Raw genomic sequence first — 16,718 nt, 5'->3', positions numbered from 1 at the left:
GTACAATAGATAGACCGAGAGTTTCAAAGCCAACTAGGAGAATTAACCACTAATTAATTAATTTCCCAGTAATTTCAGTGCAGTTGCCCTGGCTTTGAAAATCTCAGCCACAGCTTCCAGAGTAGACCAGTTAGTTTGCAGCAATGATACAAACATTTGCTACTTTGCATAGAGATTATGACCATGAATAATTCAAGCCTCAGGGCTCCTCTATCTTGTACCAGGCCTAGGGTTGCAAACCCTCCAGGATTGTTCTGGAGACTCCAGGAATTAAAGAATCTTTCATTAAAGATTAATTCATGTCATAAAACCTTCAGGAATATGTCCAAACAAAACTGGCAACCCTAACCAGACTTCCAACATACCCCCTGTGATTGAGGCAAGAAGAACCAATTAGTAACATTTTTAATACACTTATCAAATCAAGGATTTAAAAGGACACATACAAATAATGAATGCAAGCAGAAAAACAGAAACAGAAAAGCTGCTTGGCTAACAGTTATCCTGGAGGGAATCAACATGTTCCACCAGAAGATAGCCAGACTCAAGTCACTGTTAGATTAGTTTTTGCCATTAATATTATTTGGTGGACTTTCTGTCGCTTTTGTACATCTGGATCGTCTGGATACTCTAAGTCTAATTCTGCACTAACTTACAACAAATTCAACCCCCATGAATTTCAAGGGATTTCTCAGTGCAGAATTGGCTCTCCGATTAAATTGATTTTGACAGAGTGGTTAAATAACTGATGGTGCTTCTGGCTGATACCTCCTCAGAATAGTGTAGATGATAATGAACTCTAGAGCTCCTTTCTAAGGCAATGCCATACAATTGGCATCTGCATACATAAAAGATCTATTAAGCATGATGAGGTATCAGATTTAAGGCACACATCTGACATAAATTGCTGGTATTAAGGACTAGAACATAATTATTTACAATTGGATACGCAGAAGTTTAGATGATTTTTCAAGTGTACAAAAACAAGTGAACAGATCCTACTAAGGGAAACAGTTGCATTAGGTTTTGCTCTTTAGGCCTTGCAATACAACTCATATTTCATCTTTTCTCCCAGTTTAGTTCCTGCTAAACACTCTTCAAATTTTCTGTCCATTTCTTTACTCTAAGCTTCAGAAAAATGGTCCTGCCAGTCACCAACCGTTCCTGCAAACATTAAAAAAATATATAATCATTTGTTAGAGAGAAACTCCTTGGTTGAAGTGGTAACTAGCTTTCCATTGCAAGGCTGATTTTTGCACATCACACCCTTCATTCCCCCAGCTATATCCCTTAGAATTGATCCTTTCTTCTTGAGACTCTACATTTGAGGTTTGTGACCGCCGGAGAATATTTTCAGCAATGTATGAGGTGAATTGGTGAAACCATTTCTAAGATGTAGGATTTTTTAAAAATACAGGTAGAGTTCTTGGTATATCTTCTTTTTTTAGTCATAACATATCTCAGAAATAACTGGCCCCAGAAACATCTGTTTTGCTATATTCAAGAGTCATTACACTCATTTATACCAGGTCTGATTTGGCCCCAAGTCTGTAGCTTTTTTTCTTGACCAGATGGTCTTCAAACTGCAAACTAAGCACGTGTATTGTTAGGCGTGGTACTTATTCTTAAATAAATGGAGGGGAAGACATCAGATTCTCCACGCACACTCCCCCATTAGTAGCTCTGTTCTTGTGTGCCACCCTCAGCCTGTGGCAAGCAGAGATCCTAACTCAGGGCCTGATAAGGCCCCATGATTCATGACCCACAGAGGGGAACCTCCATGCACAAATCTGATGTATTCTCTATGGAAGGTGGGGGTGAACTGTCTTCACTTCATCTTCCCCTTTCTCTGGAGCCCATGTGATCCACATATCAGGAGAGGTGGGCCAGTGGTGAGGCTGAGGGAGAAACAGGCGTGGTCTCCCCTCAGTGGACGGGATGCAGTCAAATGCCAATGAAAAATAATAGAGCCCCAGGCTAATGTGAGCTACAGGTAACCCCACTGTATCGCGGAGTACCTTCCTGAACAAACCAGTAGTAGTGCCAGAGTCACTGCAGCAATTGTATTGGACGATCTCAACTTTTGCACTGATTGTGGCACTTCTACGTTAGCCCAAGATTCCACAGCCACCAATGACAGGCATAGCACTAGCCCTGGGACAGTCCGGTTCAACACCTAGAGTTGGATGCACTCTGGATTTTGTCTTTGGCCTGGGAGTGGAGGTGGATGTTACATGCTCATCACAGTAGAGGATATAAGTGCTACTCTAGTGGCATGAGAGAGGTCTTTCCCTGGCCAGCCGCCCAGCAATAAAAGGTTCCTGGATACTATCCCAGCAAGACAGAGGTCCTGTGCCACCAACCCTTGCAGGGGACTGTGCCTTCACATCACTCCAGCAAGCTAGAGTTGCCAAGTCTGTGATGTCACAGAGGACCAGACTTTTACAACAGCCCTGAAAGATTGGGATGCTGGAGCCAAGACCTCATCAGAACCTGCACCTTCAGTTCACCCAGCCAGCTAGAGGTGCTGGCCAATGACTTCACTGCAAGGGACTGGTGATCAGTTATAGGGAGTTTTCAGAAATTTACCTTTACAGAAGATAATTTTCCCAAATGTTCCATGAGTTTTGGAGGATTTCTCTTTCATAGCTTTGAAGCCACTCTTCTCTACAACAGTCTGAATCTCTTCCTCACTCAGGGAGAACCCAAAGAAGTCAGCTATTTTTTTCAGTCCTAAAGTCTGATTCTGAAAAAAAGGAAGATAAGAGTGAATATTATTGAAACAACACTCCATTTGGATCGCACCTGTGGAGTAATTGTAACAGTATCTCTGAAGGGTTCGTACTTTCACAGAGCAGAATTACCATGAAAAATCTGAAACTACTTCATTTTGCATTACCAAGGTAACAGGTTTTAATTTTCAGACAGCTTCTGTACAGTGAGCCTTGTCCCCAACTCCTAACTCATGCAAGTAGGATTCTTTGTCTAAATGAAGACTGGGCTCTATGCTTTTTATATGTGGCTGTGCCCTTCACACACCAAGTGACAGTGCATTTTGACAGATACAACAGTTAGCAGAAAGAGTTGTTCTAAGGGGATTTGACAGTAGTGGACCTAAAAATAATAAGAGGAAAACTAGGAGAATAAAATAAATTAATCAAATAAGGCAGCCCCTTAGAACAGGCCAGGAAACAGAATTTCCATCCCACCAAAAAAATTGAATTTGCAGAACTTTTCATCCATATTTGGGATGAAAGGCCAAACATTTCAAATTCTGTAATATCTTGTTTCGAACATGCTGAAATGTTCCTATAGTGGAAATGTTGTGGTGTTTCCAAAATGAAATATGATCACTGGGATACCCAGATCACCTACCTGGCAGGCAGCCTGGAGACCTGGCCAGCCAAGGAGACCAGTAGCCCAGGGAGCTAGGGAGTCAGCTGCTCAGGGAGCCTAGGATCCCACCTGTCCATTCATGAAGCAGGCATCCCTGGAAGCCAGCCACCCAGACTCCTGGCCAGAGTCGAATTATGGTTTTGTGGGGCCCTGGGCCACAGCTAGTGGGGGCCCCTCCCCACCCCTTCTGCCTGCGTCCCCCTCGCCCCCCTCCAGGCAGTCCTGCTGGGGAAATGGGGTTGGGGCATGGGGGCTTGCCCTGCCCTGCCTGGCACTCCTGCACTGGTGCCCCAACCTACTCCACCCACCTGGTGCTCCTGCCGGGGAGTGAGGTAAGGCCCTGCACCCTCATCATGCTCCCCAGCAGGAGCACCGGGCTGGCGGAGCAGGTTGGGGCACCCTTTTTTCTAGAGCCCCCCAAGTGGCCGGGGCCCCTGGCAGAGGCCCCATTGGCCCAGTGGCTAATCCGCCACTGTTGGTAGCTTAGGGAGCTTGGAAGCCCAGCTCTGCAACTGCTCAGCAGATGGGCAGCAAGGAGCCTGGCTGCTGAGGAACAAGGAGCCTGAAAGCTCGGGACAACCCCAGTTCTACCACTGAGGCTGCCAAGAAGCATGAGAACAGAGAGGTAGGCAGGCAGGTAAGCTAGCAGGAAAGCAGGGAGGCAGGATGGCCAGTTGGCCGGCCTGCCTGGTTTCCGTCAAAAGTATTGAAGCAATCTACATGTTCCCATGGGAACATATAGAGTCCATTGAATCAGCATTTTCTGTTGGAAAGCTGACAGTATCTTAAAGAGCGAGAAAGAGAGATTGCATTAGGATTTTTCTAAATAGATTTAGTGTGGGGCCAAGGTACCACACTGCAGGTGTTGAAGAAATTAGATCACCCTGTTTTTATTTTATTTTTTAAAATCATCTTCCAAACACCTTGTCCAATTTGCAGCAAGCTTTCCAGAAAAAATCTACCCTGCCCTTTTATCACATCTGTGAAATTTCAGGTGAATTCATTTCACTTTAGCAAGGTTAGGTGTCGAAACTGTAAACGGAACACGGTTTTTCCACTTAACCTATTATACAAGTGGTTAGTGTTTCCCCATGGTCACTCTCCATATGCTTTGTGGTAGCTGGGCATAATAGGAAGGCAAGCTAAAGGCAGCCTTGATTTACAAATGGAAATCATTGTTAGGTGGTTTTGTGGATTTTGTCAGTGCTTCACACACTTCATGTTACTGTAATTTAGGTTTTAATGCAATATGTAGAATACATTCCCATCCAGCTCATTCGTGTGAGATTTGGAGACGTCCACATTTTAGTCCACATTGGTTACATATGACCATATCTTATTGTCCTCCATTTTGGCAAAATGTCCCACTGAAGACAATTTAAAGTTCTGACTGAGTGAGGACTGAAAAACTCGGCTGGTTTTATGGTGAAGATGTTTGGTCTGAGTTTCAGAGATGCAGCGCACCCACACGCCCCAGCCAAACCAGTGGGAACTATAGATGTTGAGTGTTTTTTAATATTAGGCCACTGGCTTATGTTGACATACTTACTTACCTTCACACCCAAGGGAGTGTCTTTTACCATTAAATTACACTGTATATCACTACCACAATTGTTTCGTTAAAAGACAGCCTGTCTTTCAGTCTCTCTGAATAGAGAGTTTCGCAAACATGGATAAGAGCAGGAAGAAAGTAGTTGAATAGCTGGTTAAGGTATTGGCTGATAGTGAAAAGGCAACCCCTGAAGACCTGCTATTTTCCTATATGGGAATTTTGTACCCTGCTACTTTTTGCAACCTTGAAACTTTCCAAGTTCTTGATTCTTTTGAAGCCAGGAGTGAAGATGTGATCCTAGCGGGATACCCTAAAAATGGTGAATATTGGTAGCTTGTTACAAAACTAAATGTGAAATGTTACAAAGTAGTATGAATGATTAGGCAGCATTTAATACGATGATTATACATGACTGCAGTTTATAGTAAATGCAGTGCATCATGAAGATACTGTATTAGGGATTGTTCAGATGAATGAGGTGAGAAGAATAATTTCGGCCATTAATGACTGTCAATTAATTTCTTCTCCCTCTGAATATTTACATTTTACATTTTAAGTAACTATATGTCCAGTGTTTATCAGTTTAGAGAAAATGTTCGTGTGTGTCTCATTGTAGATCTGATTCAATGCACATGACAAAGCTTTGCTAATACTTTGCATTGTGGTGATGAAAGAGTTGAGAAGACAGCTTGACTGTCAATTTGACTGAGTTTGAAAGGCTGGTGGTTGAAAAACAATTCCTTCACGTATTAATTGAGCAGGTCTCATATAGAAAAATTGACTCAAATTCTGCTATCAGTTGCACTGCTGTAAATCTGCAAACACTCAATTGAAGCCAATGGAATGATTCCAAATTTACACAGCTGAAATGTGAGAAAAAACACAATATGACTCACAGATATGAGGGTATCTAGATTTCACATAACTATGATAACGAGTGTTTCTATTTCCCCCAAATTGATTTCTTCTTTTTAGAAGCCATTATTGTATATTTTGCTTTTGGTCGAGCTAGTACTAATGGTTTACCCTGGATTGGCAAGTAGGAGCATAGTCAGTGACAATGGTGGTGCTTGCATTTATCTGTGACATGAATTCACCCAGAGAACATAGTTTTTAATTTAGTGATTTATAACCTCATTGTGAGTCGCAAAGAAGTATGTGTTTCACAGACAGGACTGTTCCTGTTTGTCAACAGATTATTTAGCCCAATCATATGACACTTCTGTTCACTCATCGTTTGTGTCATAAACAACAGCAGAATATTTCTGTATCAAAGTATGATTTCAGTTTCGTTAGCTATGATCCTTGAATGTTAATGTTTTTTCTTGCACAGTAATTAATACCATACACAGTTATTTGCAACTAAATACATTCAACACTTGTTGTGGCAATTTTCACTTCCATAGTCTTTAAACCAGTTTCTATCTTGTTTCAGGTACTAACTGGCTTGATCAAATCCTAAATGACTTGGAAATTATAGCTGCAAAACATACAGAGGAGGAAATGAATGAGAGAATTAATATTACAAGTGAATTTCTACGTCTAGAATTTGGGGATCCAGAGAAATTTAAGGTCAGCAAGGGATGATATTAGAAATATTAATATGAACTGTATGACATATTGATAAGAATTGATAAAATGTAATGGCTGAATTTTACAGTTTATAGAGGACTCTTACCTCCCCCAGGGTGTGATCAGGTCAGCACAATCAGAGTGCAGTGCATTTGCATTTCCATGACTGGAAACCATGGAAGTTCAGACAAGGGGTGGAGAATTCATGCAAATGACCTCCCCACCACTGGTTTCCTTAGATTCCAATCTGTCCCCCCTCTCTCCTTTGCACTACTACCGTCCCCATAGAACTGACTATGTGGAGAGGAGGGATTTGAGAGCCTCCACCCCAAAACAGGCAGTTAGCAATGGGACTGGGGGTTGAGGAAAGAGTCTGTTACCCCATCTCCATTTCATTTTCCATGGAGTCTCCCATTCTGGTTGCTAACAGCTCCTTCATAACTCTCAGTCAGCGCCAGGGTTGATTTTCTGCCCCACCGTTTCCCAGGATTTCACTCAGCTGCAGAGACCCCTCCCCTTATTTCAGAGTTATTGGGGGAGGCGATGGGAGGGCACTCAGACTCTGCCTTCGGAGAAAAGGGTAGTAGGGAATAGTTCTATGGCTGGTGCCCATTAGAGTCTTCTACTGGCTTTTCTATGTTACCATTCCTGATGTCTGATTTGTGTCCATTTATTCTTTTACATAGAGACTGTCCGGTTTGGCCAATGTACATGGCAGAGGGGCATTGCTGGCACATGATGGCATATATCACATTAGTAGATGTGCAGGTGAATGAGCCCCTGATGGTGTGGCTGATGTGGTTGGCTCCTCTGATGGTATCGCTAGAGTTGATATGGGGACAGAGTAGGCAATGGGGTTTATTACAGGGATAGGTTTCTGGGTTAGTGTTTCTGTGGTGTGGTGTGTAGTTGCTGGTGAGTATTTGCTTCAGGTTGGGGCGCTGTCTGTAAGCGAGGATTGGCCTGCCTCCCAAGGTCTGTGAGACTGAGGGATTATTTTCTAGGATAGGCTATAGATCACTGATGATGTGCTGGAGAGGTTTTAGCTGGGGGCTGTACGTGATGGCCAGTGGTGTTCTGTTATTTTCCTTGTTGGGCCTGTCCTGTAGTAGGTGACTTCTGAGTACCCGACTCGCTCTGTCAATCTGTTTCCTCACTTCCCCAGGTGGATATTGTAGTTTTAAGAATGCTTGATAAAGATCTTGTAGATGTTTGTCTCTGTCTGAGGGACTGGAGCAAATGCGGTTGTATCTTAGAGCTTAGCTGTAGACAATGGATTGTGTGATGTATCCTGGATGGAAGCTGGAGGCATGTAGGTAAGTATAGCAGTCAGTAGGTTACTGGTATAGGGTGGTGTTTATGTGACCATCACTTATTTGCACTGTAGCTTCCAGGAAGTGGATCTCTTGTGTGGACTGGTCCAGGATGAGGTTGATGATGGGGTGGAAATTGTTGAAATCCAGGTGGAATTCTTCAAGGGCCTCCTTCCTGTGGGTCCATATGATGAAGATGTCATCAATGTAGCACAAGTAGAGGAGGGGCGCTAAGGGACGAGAGCTGAGGAAGCGTTGTTCTAAGTCAGCCATAAAAATGTTGGCATACTGTGGGGCCATGTGCGTACCAATAGCAGTGCTGCTGACTTGAAGGTATAAGTTGTCCCCAAATCTGAAACGGTTGCGGGTGAGGACAAAGTCACAAAGCTCAGCCACCAGGTGTGCCGTGGCTTCATCAGGGATACAGTTCCTGACAGCTTGTAGTCCATCCTCGTGTGGAATATTGGTGTAAAGAGCTTCTACATCCATGGTGGCCAGGATGGTGTTTTCAGGAAGATCACCAATGCACTGTAGTTTCCTCAGAAAGTCGGTGGTGTCTCAAAGATAGCTGGTAATGTAGGGTCTGAGGAGAGAGTCCAAATAGCCAGATAATCCTGCTGTAAGAATGCCAATGCCTGAGATGATGGGGCATCCAGGATTTCCAGGTTTATGGATCTTGGATAGCAGATAAAATACCCGTGGTCTGGGCTCTAGGGGTGTGTCTGTGTAGATTTGTTCCTGTGCTATAGCAGGGAGTTTCTGGAGCAGATGGTGTAGTTTCTTTTGGTACTCCTCAGTGGGATCAGAGGATAGTGGCTATAGAATGTGGTGTTGGAGAGTTGCCTGGCAGCCTCCTGTTCATAATCCGAACCTGTTCATGACGACTACAGGTCCTTTGTCAGCCCCTTTGATTATAATGTCAGAGTTGTTTCTGAGGCTGTGGATGGCGTTGTGTTCTGTACGGCTGAGGTTATGGGGCAAGTGATGCTGTTTGTTCACAATTTCAGCCTGTGCACGTCTGCAGAAGCACTTTATGTAGAAGTCCAGTCTGTCATTTTGACTGTCAGGAGGAGTCCACGCAGAATTCTTTTTCTTGTAGTGTTGGTAGGAGGGTTCCTGTAGGTCAGTGCTCTGTTCAGTGGTGTGTTGAAAATATTCCTTGAGTCGGAGACAGCAAAAGTAGGCTTCCAGATCACTGCAGACCTGTAAAATATGTCTGGGGGTGGTGGGGCAGAAAGAGAGTCCCGAAGATAGGACAGACTCTTCTGCTGAGCTAAGTGTGTGGTTGAATAGATTAACAATAGTGTTGGGTGAGTTTGGGGTACCACTGTTGTAGCCCCCTGTGGCATGTAGGAGTTTAGATAGTTTACTGTCCTTTTTCCTCTGTAGAGAAGCAAAGTGTGCGTTGTAAATGGCTTGTCTGGTTTTTGTAAAGTCCAGCCACGTGGACATTTGTGTGGAAGATTGGTTTTGTATGAGAGTCTCCAGTTTTGAGAACTTCAAAACCAAAACTTCAAAAAGAGACTTCAAAGAGAAACTTCAGAGCTACAATTCATTTGCAAACTTAACACCATCAGTTTGGGCTTGAATAGGGACTGGGAGTGGCTGGCTCACTACAAAAGCAATTTTCCCTCTCTTGGTATTGACACCTCCTCATCAATTATTGGGAGTGGACCACATCCACCCTGATCGAATTGGCCCTGTCAACACTGGCTCTCCACTTGTAAGGTAACTCTCTTCTCTTCATGTGTCAGTATATTAATGCCTGTATCTGTAATTTTCACTCCTTGCATCTGAAGAAGTGGGATTTTTACCCACGAAAGCTTATGCCCAAATAAATCTGTTAGTCTTTAAGCTGTTACCAGACCCCTCGTTGTTTTTACTGAATGGTGTTAGGGCCAGTGTTCCCTCTAATTTTTTCCATCCATGTGCAGAATAAATTTTGTTATGTGCATCATATCAAGGCAATGTGTGGACATGTGCCACCAGTAGAAACAAAAAACCTAGATATAATATATATCTTTAAAGAGTTATCATAGGGATAATTACTCCAGCCAGGACAGGTTAGGTATTTTAGAATTTACTACTCAAAAAGAATTAAATTTAAGCATAAGAGAGAAATAAAAATTATGAAATGCATAGATCACTCAAATAACAGCACTTTGAAAGAAGTATCAAGAAGTAACAACAACAACAATAATACAGATATGTGTTGGGAGATGAGTGTGAAAGACTGTGTGTGAGACAGAGACAAACTGTGCGTGGCGGGGGGAAGAGAGAGACAGACAGACAGAGACACACACACAGTGTGGGTGAGAGAGAGAGAGAGAGACGCTTTGCCCCTTTAAGTACGCTGCCCTTTTAAGTAGATTGGTACTCACCAGTCTGAAGCCTGCTTGTTCAGACACAACAGTAGCCACCTTCAAGCTCCCCCCGTCCCACTCCTGAGCCCTGTTGTGCCCCCCCGCCCCATTCTGTGGAGATGGGGTACAGGGGTGGGAGGGGGACACCCTGACATCACCGCCCCCCTTCCCCCTACTCTGCACAGCAAGCAGGAGGCTCCTGGGAGCAGCTGGCCAGAAGCTCCAAGGCAGAGGGCAGGAGCAGTGTGGCAGTGGGGGGAGGGGCACCTGACGTGTGTGGCACTTGGTAGACTGCTGAGTGGCCACGCAGCTTAGAGGGAACATAGATTAGGGCCATAGTATTGCACCAAATTACTCCAAAAACAAGAGCACACTGAGGCGGCAAACACAGGAGGATGCTAACCCTAGGCCCATGCACAGCTCTTCCACAGAAGACAGCAGTAGTAAACCGCTAAAGAATGAGGGCAGGGAGGGGTGTGAAGGGAACACTGATACTTTTGGGGGCACATATGATGAAACTGAGGGACCATATCAACTATCTGGTTGGACCTGCCCCTGTAACCCCTTCTTGGCTCCGCGTACCTACTGCCGGCAGCATGACCAGTCCATAAATCTGGTGGGAAGCCAGAACTGCAGCAGAGATATTTGGATCTATACTTCCTCTCGGTCTGTGGCTTTTCTGAAGTGTCAATGGGCAAAATGCCCAAACATTAGGGACAAACGTGCAGATCAATGAGTAAATAATAAAGGATAGTGGGAGTATGAATGAATAACAATTACTGAACAAATATTACTTCCGAAGTTATAAGGAGGAGTTTCATTCACTGTCAAATAAAGAGACCAACAGGAGCAAAAATTCAAGAGATAAGTGATTAATCCTAGATGAACAACTTCTAACACCAGTACAGAGCTCACAGAATCTGCAGCTGCTGAACAGCTGATTGATATGCCATGGACGCTCCCTGTAGACAGAATTTGTGTGTGTTATTATTTTATCATTTCTGTAAGTAACTGATTTTATTGCCTGAGAAAGGTGTCATATCGATGACTTCATCTTATAGGGCCCTCTGTTTAGCCAAAAAACTCTCATAACACAAGCAATGCAAATAGCTTCATACTATCCTGTCAAAGGATCTCAAATCCTGACCGAGAAGGCTCTGCTGTAGTAGGGGGGACATCATCCAGTCTCCAGGTCCATTAGATGCTCATTCAGATTAATATGAATTGTTTTTAAAAATCCACTTCTTTCCCCCTTCAGCTTTCCACATTTACCATATTCCATCCTTCTCCACCTTTCCTTCTCTCATCCATCCAAAACACTCCCAACATCAGCTCACTTTTCTTCAAGTAACACTCCTCCTCCCATTGTCACGTTTTCTCTCCTTGATCCCAAAGGGGTAGCATGCAAAGCCTGTGACGGAGCCAGAAAGGGAAGAACCCAGGACTCCTGACTCCCAGTTTTATGTGTTACCCACCCCTTGGATTTCATTTTATCAAACTGGAAAAAAACAGGGTTTGGTTCAAGATTTAGGTTGGCTTTTATTGTGTTTAAACTGGATTTCCCATCTCTAAGGACAATTAGACAGAGCTATGATGATGATTTTTGTGACATGTGACCTGTCCTTTTGGAACTGTAGAAAGATATTCATTAGTCACACATAATAATACCAGGCTCCTATATAGCCTTTTTCATCAGCAGATCTCAAAGCACTTTACAAAGGAGGTAAGTGTTATTATCCCCATTTTAGAGAAGGTGAAACTGAGGCACAGAATGGAGAAATGACTTGTGTACAAGCACGCAGGTCTCCTGAGTACCAGTCTAGTGCTCTATCCATCTGCTTGGCCACAAAGCCACCCCTGAGATGACAGTAAACGCATCCTTAGTGGGAATCACTAGAGGGTGCTATTGCAGAGGGGTTTGCTAGTTCTGTTTATCTGAACATGTAAGAGTTAGGTTTTGGAAAACAGGAGAAGTGCTTACTGTCAGCCGTTAGATAATGAGTGTATCACTGGTTCTACCTAAACTCAGCTGGCCATCTCAAAAGAACAGGCCCCCTATTTCTAGTCAGGCTGGAAATACTGTTAGAACAGGGTCTTGCACAGTATTTCCTCTGGAGGAGCAACATACATGGGACCACATGCACTAGGGGGCATTAGAGGAACATTAATAATTGGGAGCATGGTAGTTAAAGTTTGAAAAAAATGAGAGACTCAAGAAGGACTTGGAAAAATTAATACTAATTTGTCTTAGATTCTGCAGTATGTTAATGATAGTGAAATAGTCACCCTCTAAATTGGCAGGAAATAAATATTATTTCCTATTAAGTCTAGTTTTTTAAAACAAAATTCTTAAAAAGATAGTCTCTTTAATAGACTGTTATTTAAATCTATGTTTCTTTCCAATTTTATTGAAAGAGGATGAAGGAATTACCTTTCAGAAGAATCATAGTAACACATCTCCCTCCTCAAGTCCTGCTGAAATCTATTTTCAAAAGCAAGGCCAAAGTGAGTCCTCATTTACAGTATCATAGAAAATATGCACTGTAATGGCATTTTCAGATCAGTGTGGATTTCCTCTATGTTATATGCAGGGCCTTGTGTTTTCTATGATTTCATCTAGGTTTTATGGTTGTGAAGATAAGATTTCTGCATGTGAACTGATACAGTGTTATGTATTGAGACAGCAAACAGCTGAAAGAATAGCTTTAGGTTGGGAGTAAACTGGCCCCATTCGTCTACAGGATGCATTGACACTGAAACCTAATGCTGACAATTTAAATGTTTACTGTTTCTCTGCTATCATTTCAGCAGAAATATCCTGCTAATGAGCTTAGCCATTCCTTATTTTTCAAATAAGGTAAAATTAATTAAACTCTTTCTACTTATGCTGTGATTGTTAAACAAATATAAACTTTTTCTTACTTAATTATTATTATTTGTATTACCATAGCGCCCAGAGCCCTAGTCATAGACCAGGATCTCATTGTGCTAGGAAAAGTACAAACTGTTTTGTATTGACTTTCAAGCTTTAAACAAATAATTCATTTACTTATATTTTTTAGATACTGCTGCTGGTTCAAAATCTAAAAGACACTGGTGTATCTTACTTCCTTTTCACAACAATATGCCTCCACTTCCCTCCTTCAGCTCATGGGATGAGTATTTTACAGCTTTTATGCATGGAAAATGTACACTCTGTTTTTCTGTTTTTTAGCTATTCTGATTAATTAATAGATTGGCAAAACTGGGCACTGGGATTCAGGAAGACCTAGGGCAGATTCTGATCTCAGTTGTAATGTTATAATTTGAGAAGAACTTCATGGTCTTAGAGTTATTCTAGATTTATAAATGATGTAATTGAAATCAGACTGTGACCACTGAAATCAAGAGATAATTCATTCGATGACACTGACTCCCTCTGCGATCTTGAGTAAGTCATGTAAGCTTTTACAGCCTGACCACCATTACCGTGAACCTTATATAGTCTGAAACACAGATTTAGGAAATTAAATATGAGTTATATTACTGACTATGCTAATACAGTACTTATTAAAATAGACATAATATATTGGCCTAGAAATCCAAACCCAATATTCTAACTCAAAACAACTTCCCCCTAAACTTTTCTTTCTGCTAATCTATGCATAAGCTGAATTCATTTACTGGGTAGAAGGCTAAAATTCTTCCCACTGGTGCACAAAGTAGGGAATAGAGGTGACCAAAATGTTTTCAAATAATTGTTTTTTGGGGGTCAAAAATATTTGCTGACTTCAGGCTGAATTTGGTAAATAGTTTTGTTTGGAAACAAAATTTCTAAACAGACGAAACATTTTGTTTCAATCATTCTGAATCATTTCATTTTGACTGTTTCAGTTTTAAATGTTTTGTTAAACTTTCTATTCAAAATGGCATTTCACTTTCAAATTTGGTCAGTTAAAGAAAAAACTACAAAAAGGGTGAAAAGAATCCAAAACGGCTTAATCAAAATGAATAACTCAAAATAAAACTTGTTTAGCGTCAAGTGAAATATTTTAGTTGATTCTAAACTAATTTTTTTTCTACTTATTTGATTCAGCAAAAACAAAAAATAATTAAAATTAAAACATTATTTTTGGTTCAAATCAAACCAGATTTTTTTTTTTGATTTTTTGGTTCACTGTCTGAACCAAAAATCCATCACCCACTCAGCTGTAATAGGGAACAGTGCAAAGGAGAGCTTCCTTTTCGACGCAGCCAACAGTCAGACAGGAAGTCTCCCTGGCAAACAGGAGTGCACTGGAATGTTCAGCTGGCTAGCTTTCCAGCTTGTACACTATGTCCCTAAGGTGTTTAAGAGGGTGTTTAGTCCTTTCGACCTAGCAGATGTGTGCTCTTCCATTAGTGGCCAGTACTAGCCATCAGATGGAAGGAACACTTATTGCTTCTGTTCAGAGGAGCAGTGGCAAAACGTGTTACTGTAGTCCTCACCTCAAAACCCTGTCTGACCCCATGAAGTCAGACTAAGCCTATAAAAGGAGTCCACGTTCCCTGTCTCAGTTCATCTTAACCTCATTATTATTGAATCATTCTGATTTTCTGGGATTTTTTTCTCCAGTGTGCAGGGGCTCCTATTTCGATTATTTATTTGAATGGAACAAGCATATGGATGATGAAAATATCATGGCGATAGCCTATGAAGAGCTGAAAGAGGTGAAGTTAATGCTGTTTAAAGGAATCTTTACTTCATACTGAAACAGTGCATAGCAAATGATAACAACACATCTACTAAGCCCATGCAAGGCCTATACAATTCATTTTGTTTTTGACAGAAACGGACAAAACAGAAATTTTGATGAAAATGTAATCAAAAAGCCACATTCTATAAAAAAAACCCTCATGTTTCAGTGGAAAATTTTTAACCAGCTCTACTTAAACCCTATGATGAAATAAGTCAGATGCAAATGTCATACCCTCCTGGTGAAGACCTCTGAGTAGGGTGGAATTTCACCTTCTGTGACCACCAATGTGCCAAGAAACTTGACTCTAGGAACAAAGAGACTTTGGAATGAATAAGGCCTACATCTAATAGCATCCATGGGGAATACTTCATGGGGAAATCATTACCAAGAGCCAACATCAGCCTTGCTGTAAGCAGGTGTAACGCCATTATCTTCAAATGGATTTGCATTCACTTACACCATTTAGCCCTAAGATTTTTTTAATATATCCACACCTTCACTTGCAGTGTACCCCAAAATCTCATGCCAGGATCTATATCTTGGTTTGAAATGGCAGGCCACAGCAAGTGTTAGTACAAGTATAGTCCGACACCATTGTTTTTACACAACTAGTGGATAAAATTAATGATATAACTAAGTGATAATTGCTGGAGATCCAATTCTTCCTAACCTTGACTCATGCCCTGAAGTCAGTGGTACTACTCATCTGAATAAGGCAAGTAGGATTTGTCCCCCAAAGGGTGCTGGGTTCCTGGAGTTGTGTGAAAAAAGCAGTGAGAGCCTGTGGAATAGTGTAAAGACTGTTTCTTAACTAAAGTTTGATTGTATTATAGCTATAGCAGTCACAATATCAGTGGTTAAAGATGACACATAAACGCGTATAATGCTTGAGTCTGATCTCCCACCAGTTTTATGCCAGTGTAAGGGCAGGTGTTTGAAATGCAGCATAACAGGCAAGTTTGAGTTAATGTCGCTAAAGTGCCAATATTTCAACACCGGCCCAAAACAGACTTCACAATTTGATGTAGCCATATCCCAAATTGTCACACTCAGCACCAAGCATTTCTCATTAGAGTCAAGGGGAGAATATCTAGGTACTCAGCAATTTTGAATATCAGGCCTAATTTTCAGTGCCTAAATATGGACTTAAGAACCTAACTTTAGGCTCCTATTTTCAAAAATCTTGAAAATTTTAAACCACAGTGTTGTTGTACTGCAGTTTGGCTGAGTTCTGTTCCCTTTTGCAACCCTAACTTCAAGTTAACAAAGTTTGTTTGTTCTTGTCCGTGAATAATAAAAGAAATCTTGTCTTTGAATAAAATGTAGTGTATTGTTTAAAAATAAAGGAAGAACTACATTTACTATAGAGTATTAATATTTATTATTTGTATTATACTAGTGCCTGTAAGCCCCAACCAAAATCAAGTCTCTGTATTACTAGGTGCCGTATAACCAAAGGAAGAGACAGTTCAGTTCCTGCCCTAAAGAGTTTACAATGTAAATAGACCAGACAAACAAAGGATGGATGATAAAACAGAGGCGTGGAGAGAAGGAGTAACTTGCCAAAATTCACAAAGTAGGCCAGTGGCTGAGCTGACAGTAGACACAGATCAACTGACTCCCAAGTTAGCACCCTAGCCAATAAACCTGAAGCAATAGCTAGCTTTTCGTTAACCATGAGTTTCTGGCTGCGGGAATAACTGAGTTCATAGTCCAGTATTTTTAAAAAATTACTGCCCAGAGCTAAAGGGCACGTCATCTTATTAGCTTTGCTGAATTGAACAAAGTACATGAGGCTTGATAA

General features: G+C 41.7%; 2 pseudogenes; one reads left to right on the top strand and one right to left on the bottom strand.

Annotated features, from left to right (window-relative positions):
• Positions 1-725: 725 nt before the first annotated feature.
• Positions 726-16,718, bottom strand: part of LOC141984083 (sulfotransferase 6B1-like) — a 30,597-nt pseudogene continuing 14,604 nt past the window's right edge.
• Positions 5,066-16,718, top strand: part of LOC141984084 (sulfotransferase 6B1-like) — a 30,750-nt pseudogene continuing 19,097 nt past the window's right edge.

The sequence above is a fragment of the Natator depressus genome, chromosome 3, assembly GCF_965152275.1.
Source record: "Natator depressus isolate rNatDep1 chromosome 3, rNatDep2.hap1, whole genome shotgun sequence".
In the NCBI taxonomy this organism is placed as follows: domain Eukaryota; kingdom Metazoa; phylum Chordata; order Testudines; family Cheloniidae; genus Natator; species Natator depressus.
The sequence above is the reverse complement of the archived record's forward strand: the minus strand, read 5'-3'. Positions and strand labels throughout refer to the sequence as shown.